The sequence below is a fragment of the Hipposideros armiger genome, unplaced genomic scaffold, assembly GCF_001890085.2.
Source record: "Hipposideros armiger isolate ML-2016 unplaced genomic scaffold, ASM189008v1 scaffold_111, whole genome shotgun sequence".
Classification (NCBI taxonomy): Eukaryota; Metazoa; Chordata; class Mammalia; order Chiroptera; family Hipposideridae; genus Hipposideros; species Hipposideros armiger.
The window spans coordinates 238,998-250,608 of NW_017731461.1; positions in this window are offsets into that span (position 1 = coordinate 238,998).

An 11,611-nucleotide genomic window follows, 5' to 3' on the forward strand; every position below is an offset into this window, starting at 1 on the left:
TTTTTTTTAATTTTAATTCAATTTACTTTTCTTGAATACCTAATATAATCATATGGTTAAAAATTTAAAGGACTTATCTCAAAAAACTGGAAATGGAACTACTTTCTGACCCAGCAATTCCACTCTTTGGTATCTATCCAGAGAAATCCAAAATGCTAATTCAAAAAAATATATGTACCCCCGTGTTTATTGCAGCACTATTCACAATAGCCAAGACATGGAAATAACTGAAATGCCCAATGGTAGATGACTGGATTAAGAAACTGTGGTACATTTATACAATGGAGTATTACTCAGCCATAAAGAATGAAATCTTACCATTTGCAATGATATAGATGGACCTAGAGAACATTATGCTAAGTGAAATAAGTCAGATGAAGAAAGACAAATACCATATGATCTCACTTATATGTGAAATCTAAATAGAATAAATGAGCAAACTAATCAGAAACAGTCTCAGAGATATAGAGAAAAAACTGATGGCTGCTAGATGGGAGAGGGGCTGGGGATGAGGGAGAAGGTGAGGGGATTAGAAAGCACAAATCGGTAACCACAAGATTGTCACGGGGATACAAAAGACAGTTTAGGGAATATAATCAATAATGTTGTAAAGATTTAGTAGGGTATCTGATGGACACTTATTAGGGAGCCCATTTCATGGACTGTGTAGATGCCTGACTACTGCACTGTATACCTGAAGCTGAATAATAATAAATGTCAACTATAATTTAATAGATATATAGTCACAGGATGTGGAATACAGCACAGGGAATAGAGTCAGTGGAATTGTAACAGCTATATACGATGTCAGAGGGATAGTAGATTGAGAGAGAGGGGTTATCACTTTGTGAGGGGTGTAAATGTCTAACTATTACATTGTTTTATATACCTGAAACTAATAAAAAAATTGTTTTCAAAAAATAATTTAAAGGATTTAAAGTCTTCATTCCATTCCTGTTCTGAAATACCCATTGTTCCCCGAGTCATATCTTACCATTTCTTAGGGGCCACCAATGTTATCAGTCTCTTATACATTCTTCCAGAGATTGTCGGTGCCTACACAAGCAAATACACATAGAAATTTTCCCATAAATGAAAGAATATCAAACCCACTTCCTGGATCTTGATTGGACATCTATCTCTTGGAAATTATTCTTATCAGTAGCCAGCATTTCCTAGTTCTTGGAATAGATGTAGCATAATTTATTTAACCAGTTCTCTATTGGTGGGCATTTAAGTTGCTTTCAGAATTTGCTATTTCATACAATGCTGTAGCGCATAATCTTGAACATATGCAATTTAGCAAATGTGCAAATAAATCTGTAGTATAAATTTCTACAAGTGGAATTGCTAAGTCAAAAGGTATGTATATACTAACCATTGTCACCCCACTAAATTTTAATTAAAAAAATAACTATGTACATTTGTAATGTTGAAGGTATTGCCAAGTTGTCCCCATAAAGATTGGACTAATTCATACTCCCATCAGCAATGTTTGAGTACCTCTTTCCCCACACCTTTCCAAAAAAAGGATTTTTAATTTCTTGATTTTTGCCAACCTAGTAGAGATGCACATATTTTAAATATTTTCTAAATGACAAAAGGAAACTTTTAAGAAGGGAACCCCAAATTTTGCCCCTCTCTGCAAATTCATGGATTGCTTCTGTTTTGAAGGAAACCGCCCATGTTTATTCCCTTTCCCCCTCCCTGGAAAGACTTCTCATTGCAAGCCAGTGTTGTGGTGGAACTAACATGGGCTCAGAGTCACAAATCTGGGCTTGAATTGCAGGTCCAATAATGGTATCTATGTGATCTTGAACCACGCACCTAGGCTCATTATGCCTCAATTTCTTAATATGCAAAAGTAAGGATATTAATAGCAACTTCGTAGGATTATTATGAAGATTGAATTACATAATCTAAGCAGTCTTCTCTCTCGTTCCAATAGAAAGAGTTATCCCCTCCAGGGATTTCCTTAGTCATTGGTGAAGATAACCCTTCTCAAATCAGCAATTTCCTTTCTCCAAATAGGCCCCCAATGGAAAACATTAAATTAGTAGCACCCAAAGTCCTCGAGCTAAGAAAAGAATGGTGACTGAGTCATTTAAACTTGCCCATAGGAAGGCTTGATCATCACTGAATAGAGTACTTTTCCGAATCCTTAGATGCTGCTTTCTTCTGGAGAAGGAAGGGCCAAGTCCATTACTCTTCTACAAAGGCCATTACCCTTCCATTAAGGAAGCGATGGTTGCAATTTGCTACTGCCCTGAATTCATGAATTTCCATTTCTGAACTCCAAAAGAATTAGGTATAGCTATACCTATGACTAAAAGGACTGTAAATACTGATCCCAGCACGGACAGTGGGCTTTCTGTAATGAATTGGGTGTAGCCCTGGCCAAAGGCAAAGACTAGGTGATCTGGGGGCCATGAGCTGTTCAAGAACAGGAACTGTGTATTAATTATCTTTGTATCCCCTGTGCCAAGTAGTGTCTGTACCATGCCAATTAATGCTTGCTGAATAAATTACCCTTCCCAGCTACACTCCTGGACCTTGGGCTTCATACCAAAGAGGTCTTGTTTTGTCAGAGGATTTGGCAATCGCATGTGCTGGCCTGTATTGTTTTGTTTTTAACATTTTATTTAAGATCAGTTAAATTGTCTTCATTTGAAATTATACCAATAAGCAAAGTTCATATCTCTCAAAGAGAAAAATGATAGGAATAATTATTATTTGATTGTTACTGTTTCACCTTGTAGAAGCTTGAAGGAAATGTTGCACTAGAGCATTTCCTCTCCCTCTCTTTCTAGTTACCTCTAAATTTACTCTTACACTAGTCTTCTAATTGGTGTCCTTACTTTCATCCCCTGTGCTTTCTGATTTTCTGTCCTTTTTCAACAAGCATTTATTGAACATCTACTTTGTACCAGTTATTATGTTAGATCTGGAGATACAAAGATGCTATGTCACAAAGCTTTCATAGTAACATGAGAAGGAAAGGGGCCTTTGAGAAACAAAGAGTGCTTCAGTGTTGCTTGCACATTAGGTACATGTGGGAAAGTGTCAAAAGACTGGCCAGATCATATTAAGGAATTTGGATTTTATCCTAGAAAGGCTAGGAAAAAGTTTAAAGACTTTAAACAGGGACTGACGATGTAATTTGTGCCACATCACTGCAGCACCTGAGCATAAGAAAGCAGGCTGATGGTGAGACTAGAAGCAGAAAATGCAGTTAGGTTATTTCTGACCTCTTCCCAGGGCTTCAGACTCATAGATCCATATGCAGTAGTCCAGATGATGGGTGCAGTGGCATTAAAGATGTAGGAATGAGGACAGCTTCCCAAGATATTCAGCAGATATAATGACTTTTGGTGTCCATTTAGATATGGGAAACAGAGAAGAGGGCTTTTCTCAAGTTGCTAGTTGGGGTGAAACCACCTACTAAGATAAGGACAACAGGAATACATTTTTGCTTGGAGATGATGAGTTTGGTTTTGAAACAGTTAAAAGTTTGAGAGGTCTGTGAGACTTGCAGGTGGAGCTGTCTAATGAGTAGTTGGATATATTGGACTGGAGCTTAGGAGAAAAAGCTAAAAATACAGATCTGGGACTTGGAAGCTTAGAGATGGTAGTTGAAACCGTGGGCATGGATGAGGACACACAGAAAGAGTGTGTGTAGCACACAGAAGCAAAAGGGTCAAGAATCGAACCAGAAGAAACCCAGGTCTATTGGGTGGGCTAACAAAAATGAAAGGAGACTGAGAAACAGAATGCTCAGTGAGGTAAAATGGGGCAAGCCAAAGGAGAAAGAATTTCAGACAGAGGTGCTGTAAACAATACCAAATGTAGCAGAGAGGTCAAGAAGCAAAAGGACTGAAGAGTGTTCCTCATACTCCTAAGGAAGTCACAGGCGATCTCGGTAAGAGCAGTTGCAGGGAAAGGTGAAGTCTGAAGTCAGATTGTACCTGGCTGAGGGGGAAGTGGAGAGGGCAAGGAGAAGAAAGTGGACGCAACTCCTTGGAGAGGCTCAGAGGTAAAAGGAAAAAGAGGGACTTTAGCTGGAGTCCCTGAACAATGGTTAAGGGTTTATTTATTTTTTTTCAAGCTACATTTTGGTTATTATAAAAGTAATATATGCAAGGTAAAAACTTTTAAATATGGAAGAATATAAAATAATAAATCTAAATACCCCTTCCTTCCCTCAAAAAGTAATCACTGGAAAGTTTGATGTCTAATATTTCAGAAGATAAGCAAATATATATATATATATATATATATATATATATATATGGATGTATACACAAACATGCACACATATTTCTTTACTCAATGTGATTATACCATACAAACTACTATACCTTAACAATATGTCCTAGAAAACTTTCCATATCTTTCTGACCTTATCTCTTGCCTCTCTCTCCCTAGTTCATTTTGCTTCTACTGCTTTGACCTCCTTTCAGTTCCTGGAACACACCAGGCATTCTCACACTTTAAGGCTTTTGCACTTGCTGTTCCCTCTGCCTGGAATGTTCTTCCCCTAGATATCCTCTTGGCTCCTATCTCACTTCCTTCAGATGTCTACTTAAATGTCACCTCCTCAGAGAGGCCACCACCTATCGTCATGATACCTTACCCTACTTCATTTTTCTTCACAGCGCTTATTATCATGCATCTGTTGACTTGTTCAATGTCAGTCTTGCCTACAAGGATGTGCGCTCCATGAAGGGAGGAGCTTTGTTTCACTACTCTACATCCAGAGCATTGAACATTACCTGACACTTCAAAGATACTCAATAAAATAGAAAAAGGCATATAGAGCTACGTAGTTTGTATAGTATTATGGATAACAACACAGTGATTAAGAATGCAAGCTCAAACTGATTTTGTTCTAATATTTATTTCTTTGTAGGTGTATGCACTTGGGTGAGTGAATAAGTTTCCTTTCTATAAAACAGGGTTATACTAGTGCCTAACTCCCTGGGTTGTTATGAAGTTCAGTGTGTGAACATGTGGAACATGCTTAGAACAGTAACTGACACATAGTAAATTGTAATGAATGTTCATTGCTGTATTAGTAATATTCTAAAATGGCACTATAGTAGCTCTAACATTACTACATTCTTTCAGCTCTTCTTCATTTCTTTGATTATTTCCTCTCAGCTTCCTTTCTCTATTCTTCACCTCTTAAACAGTGGTGTCTCCTGAGTGCTTTTTATTTCTCACATTCTCTTAGAGTGAACTCATGGTTTTCACTTGCTTCCCAGGCTGGAGAGTGCCATAACTACTGCCCCAAACGACACCATCCAGGGGCCTCAGACTCTTGCATCCAACTGCTTTGAGCATTTCCATACTAATTACCTGTTAGGTTATTAGGTTCCTCAAGGTTCCTCAAGGGCGGGAATAGTTTGTTGCTTATCTTTATCTCTACTTCAGGAGTAGTGCTCTTGGTAGATACGCTCTGTAGATGCTCACAGTGTAGTGAAGGGAAACAGACAGCAATAACTAAATTACTATTGTAAGTCAGTTGGTGACAAGGGCTATGTAAGTAGGATAAAGAGAGTAGAGAGTTAGGAAAGGCTGAGATGTGATAGTTTATAGGACGGCCAGGGAAAACCTTTGGGATAAGGGGATATGCACTGAAGGAAGTGAGAGAGTAAAGCAAATGATGTCTGAGGAAAAAGCACACCAGCAAATTCAGAAGGCCTGAGGTGGAGTGTGTTTAGGGGACAACAAAGAGGCTAGTGTAGCTGGAGTAAAGTGGCTGACAGGAAAAGTGGCAGGAAATGAGGTGGGTGAAGTAATGGGGAGGGGGTGTATCAAAACATATAGGAATTTAAAATGGGATGACAAGCCATTAGAGGGTTCTGAATAGAAGACTGACAAAACACGTCTCAATATCTGAGAGGATCACTCTGGCTGCTGGAATAAGAATAAGCAATAGAGAAAAAGGGTGAAAGCCGGGGAGATTTCTTGCAAGGTTATTGCAGTGGTCCAGGTGAGAGATGATGGTGTCTGGCCTTGGGTGGTAATGTGGAGGAGATGAGAAATGGTCAATTCAGAATATATCTTAAAGATAGAGTAACGATTTGCTGATGTATTAAATGTAGAGTGTGAAAGAAATAGAAGAGACAGAGGCAAAGATGAATGGATACATAAAAATGAGCAAGTGAATTGGATATATGTATCACAGAGTGATACATTACAAGGGCTGCCTAGGTCAGAAAATAAATAAATGGGAAACTTAGGAGAACCAACAGAAGAAAGAGGATTCAAAATACACTCACACACTTCCATTCACTTGTAGAGAAGAAGGGTAATGAAAAATAGGTCAGCAGCTTGAGAATGAAGTAAAGGGAAGGTTTTATTTTATTTTATTTTATTTTATTTGAAGATAGGGATACTTGTGGGCCGGCCAAGTGGCTCAGTTGGTTAAGAGCTCGCTCAAGAGTTTGAGCTCTGAGCAACAGCGGTTCGAGTCCAGCCCGAGCTGAGCAGCCGCTGAGCTGCCAACAGGTAGCAGGATGGCTCAGCTAAAAACAAAACAAAACAAAACAAAAACCAAAAAAAAAAAAAAAAGATAGGGATACTTGAGTCTCTCTGTAACTTGAGGGGAAGTATCAATAAAAAGGGAAAGGAAAAAATTGCTCAATGAAGATATAGCCAAGTTTCTGAAAAGAAACTATTGGGTCTTTGGAAAAGTCATGACGTATTTTGTCTATGTTTTTCAAAGGTCATTTATTTATATAAAGAACAACGATCAATCAATGATATATTGCCCGTTTTGTTCGATAACCTTTTGCCATCTTTCACTGAGCTTCATAATTTCTCGTTCATACAAGGACCTCTCTTTATTTGCGAAAAACTGAACAAGGTGCTGATTTACAGCCTCATCTGAATTGAAAGTTATACCACGCAAGGAATTTTGAAGAGAGTGAAACAAGTGGAAGTCTGACGGTGCAAGATCAGGCGAGTATGGTGGGTGTGGCAACACATCCCATCCAAGCTCCAGTGATTTTTGACGGGTGATCAAACTTGTGTGTGGTCTCGCTTTGTCACGATGGAACACAACTCCTTTACAATTAACAAGCTCTGGACGTTTCTGGATGATGGATTCATTCAAACTGTCTAATTGCTGACAGTACACATTTGAATTGATTGTTTGGTTCGTTGTTAGGAGCTCGAAAAACACGACACCTTTAAAATCCCACCACACTGAGAGCATAACTTTCCTCTGATGAATGTCACTTTCGATGTCGTTTGAGGCGAATCATTACGTTGGGACCAGGACTGTTTGCGCACCACATTGTTGTAAAAAATCCATTTCTCATCACCAGTTATCAGTCGCTTCAAAAAAGGATCGTTTTCCTCATGTTTAATGAGTATATTGCAGATGTTTATACAAGCCGTCAAATGAACTTTTTTGAGTCCATGCGGAACCCAAATATCGAGCTTGCTTACGTATCCCAGCTTCTTCAGGTGGTTGTGAACGCTTGAATGATGGTTGTTCAATGTTTCTGCAATCTCTCGTGTTGTGTAACGTGGGTGGGCCTCTTTGACCGAGGAGCGTCGCTGAGATCAAAATCACCAGCACGGAATTTCGTGAACCATTGTTGGTACTGACGTTTTTGTAGAGCATTATCACCGTAAACTTTATGCAACTTTTCACAAGCTTGACACGCGTTCTTCCCTTTATGGAAGTAAAACAGTAAAATATGGCAAAAATGCAGAGTTTGGTCTTTTTCTTCAACTTGTTGTAAAATCTCCAAAACGCAACCAAATCGCTCAATGTATTTTTTTTTTAGAATAAAGCTAGAACTGTCAGCTGTCAAATGACATGGCAATAACATAGATGCGAATGACTCTAGTACTTCCAAAAATGAACTAGCGCCATCTGTCGCAAATATGCGTCATGACTTTTCTGACAACCCAATATATCACAGCCTCCACTTCCTGGTAGTCTTCCACATGCACTGCAAACCGTGATCACCTGTCTGCCACCCCCGTTGAAACTGCTGCCATGCAAAACACTAGTGACTTTCTGATTGCTAAAACTAATGGAGACTCTTTAAGTTCTTGTTGCAGTTGGTCTTTCTGCAGCACTGTTGAACTTCTGGAGGCTCTCCTTCCTTGGTTTCTATGACCTCACTCTCTCTATCCTGCTTTTCTTCCTATCTCTCTAACCTTCTATCTCAAACCCCTTCACTGGCTTCTTTTCCTGTGTCCATCCCTCAATGCTGATATTTCTCAGAGTTATGTTCTTAGCCCTCTTTTCATTATTTCATTCATTTTTTTAAATGCTTACTGAATGCTTACTACGTGCTAGGCAAGAGTTCCAGGTGCTGGGTATATAGCAATATACGAAACCTACAAAAATTCCTGTCTTCCCTCACAGAGCTTACTCTTCCTAAGCAATCTCATTTCATACTCAAGGCCCCCGTCACCCTGTATGTGTTTGCGACTTCCAAATTTACATCTCCAGCACTAACCACTCTTTTTAATTTCAGACACACATAATCAAAACTCTATTGGGCATCTTCACTTGTATGTCCTTAAACTGAATTCCTCTTTACACTGAAGCTTGCCTCTTTCTGTATTCCCTCTTCTAATTAAATTACTACCATGCACACTTCCAATCACATGTTTCTTTTCGGGATTACTGTAATCATTTCCTCTAATCATCCTCTGATACAAGATTGAACTCCCTAAAATGCGAATCCGACCATATTACTTCCATCCTTAAAATACTTTAATAATTCTTTATCATCTTCAAGATCCTTTATGATTTTGTCTAACTCTCTGTCACCCCTTGCTGCCAACATATCTATTCCTTGTGTTCCTGACATATTGAACTTGAATTCTCTTGTATGGTCACACTTTGGTGCATGTTATTCCCTCTGTCTAAAATGCCCTTCTTTCTCATCTTGTCCTTGGCTCACTTCTAGACCAGGTCAGGTGTCATTCCCTATACCCCAGTCTCCTTCAACCTCTCCTGTGTGTACAACCATAACATAGTGTGCTGACTATCATTGATCTTTACATGCTGTATTGCAATTGTATGATTTGTAATTGTTTATTTTGCTACCTCTTCCACTAGACTGTGAGTCCTTTGAAGGTAGGAAACGTGTCTTTCATTTCAGTATCCCAAGCACTTAATATGACCTATTACAAGAGTGTAATAAATGTTTGTTGAACAAATAAATAAATGAACAGATGACAATGGGGAGATGGATAGGGAGAGATCATTGAAGAGTAGGAAGAAAGAATCAAGGGCAAATGTAGGACAGTTTTAGAAAGAATGTCTTAAATGTTTTCCTCTAGGATGGGAGAAAAGAGGGAAGGGTAAAATCAGGAGTAAATCAGTTTGAGGTGAAGGGGAGAAAATTGAAGGAGTCTGTGTTGGACAGTTTCTATTTTCTCCTTAATGTGGTAGGTAAAGCAGTCCTCTTTTCTGTAAGATTTGCATGTGAGTGAAGGTTCATAACAGCTTCTTTAAATCTCAACTTTCACACCTACAATTTACTCAGTTCTACTCTCTCTATCCCATAAATCTTTTCTCTTGCCAAGTTCTGAGTACCAAAGAGATCACATCGGATAGGGCTTTGAGCTCTTTAGATAAGTAGCAATTGACCTACTGATGTCACTTAAATATGACTTTTAATCTATTCAGTTGAAAGCTGCTAAATTCCAAAGCCCCTCCTATTTTATCACTCCTTTTAATTCTTTCTGAGTATTGTCAATGCTACAGTTCCTAGAATTGGAAACATTTTGTTTGCCTCCAAGTTACTTTGAAAAAATTCACTAACATTAGCAAGTAATTGTTTTATTGAATTTTTTTTTCTTACTACAGGGAGAAAAAGGTTAAAATTGAGCAATATTATCCTCCCACTGAAATGTCTAGTTTTGTTTTTGTTTTTGTTTTTAGTCATGTTTAAAGTCTAACTAAATGGTCTAAAATTGGTTTAGGATTCCTTTCAGCCACCAATGCCAACTTATTTTACACTAGGACTGGAGTTCAGTTGTTCTAATTTAGAACAAATTTTTATCCGTAGATGGGATGGAAAATCTAAATGAGGATTAAGATCATAGCCAAGGTACAAGAGGAGGAGGAAGTCTGAGTTAATTATAACCTAAGTTCTGCAGTCTTAATTCCAGGAAGCTGTCCCTTAGCTAGGTGGACAACTTGTTGATTGAGGAATATTCTCAGAGGAATTAGAAGCTACCAATTCCTGAATTCTAAGATGAATTTCCACAAATGAAGACATTAGTATTGAAAGACTAGAATTTCTTGTCACTTAAAGAAGCCCTTTGAGTAATAAGCATTTGGTTATTTTGTCTCCAGCTATCATGACTGGCCTGGAAGATCTCCCAAAGGTTACCTTCCTCAAGGCCAGTTGGGTAAGGTTGTTTTGACATGTTTTTGAATCTCTATTACAATGCATGCATTGTATCTAGTTATTAATTCCTTGACTTAAAAAAACAATTCTTTTGATAGACAACTAAAGTAAAAAACCAACAAACAAAACCATGAGAACATGGCCATCATTGCACAAAGACCTCATAATCTCTGATACAAAAATGGAAGCCTAAATTAAAAGCTACCTTTATTAATGTCTCTCATGTGAAGTTATATAAGCTTCTGATACCAAGTTTAAAAACTGAGAACTTGAGGGGTGAGGGGAAGACTAAAAGGGTAATATGGGTTGAATATATAGTGACAAAGGGAGAATAGACTTTGGGTGGTGAGTACAAATGCCGTATACAGATGTAGTATTATAAAATTGTATGCCTGAAATTTGTATAATGCTATTAACCAACGTTACCCTGATACATTTAATTAAAAAACTGAGAACTTATTTTTTAAAATAGGTAGAGGCTGGGCAATTAAATGATCACTGATTAATTTCACTTTTTAAGATATTTAGGATTAGGTTTAAGCCTCTGCTCTTTTTTGCCTTATTCTCTGCTCTACTCTGAGCCCTTTCTATTAACCTCTAACTAATTCTATTGCTTAAGGTCCAGGAAATATCATGATGTCCAAGGCTCTGATACAAATTATATGTTATGAATCACTTGGTTCTGCTAAAGTTGAAATGGAGTGCCTTACACGTGGGCTGGAGTTCAGGGTGCAAGTTTGTGGACAAAAACATAAAAAGCAAACCATCTCCCTTCCCCACTCCTATCCCTCACATTGCAATAGCAACTTAAATATCCCAGAGTAGAGAGGATATGGTTAGAGTTAGGAAACCAGGAATCAAGCCCTACATTCCAGTCCTTTACCACTGACTCACTCACCTCAGGCAAATGGTTCCACTTCATTTCATATTGCACTGAAAAGTGAGGAGAGTAACATTGTGTTTCAAATCTTCTAAGATGAGTGGCTTCTGCTTACCCTGCAAGGGGCTATAGTTGAGATAAACAAATAAGAAAAACATGTAGCTATAGATATTAAGAGAGAAAAACAATGCGTTTTGTTGCTGATTTGCGTTCTTGAGGCTTTTCTGCAGATAACTTTGAAAAGTTTACTACTCAGTCTTTATGGGCAGCTCTCTTCTGGAATGGGTGGGTGGGGGTCAGATGGTGATGGTAGAGCAAACAAACTCAAGGGTCCAAA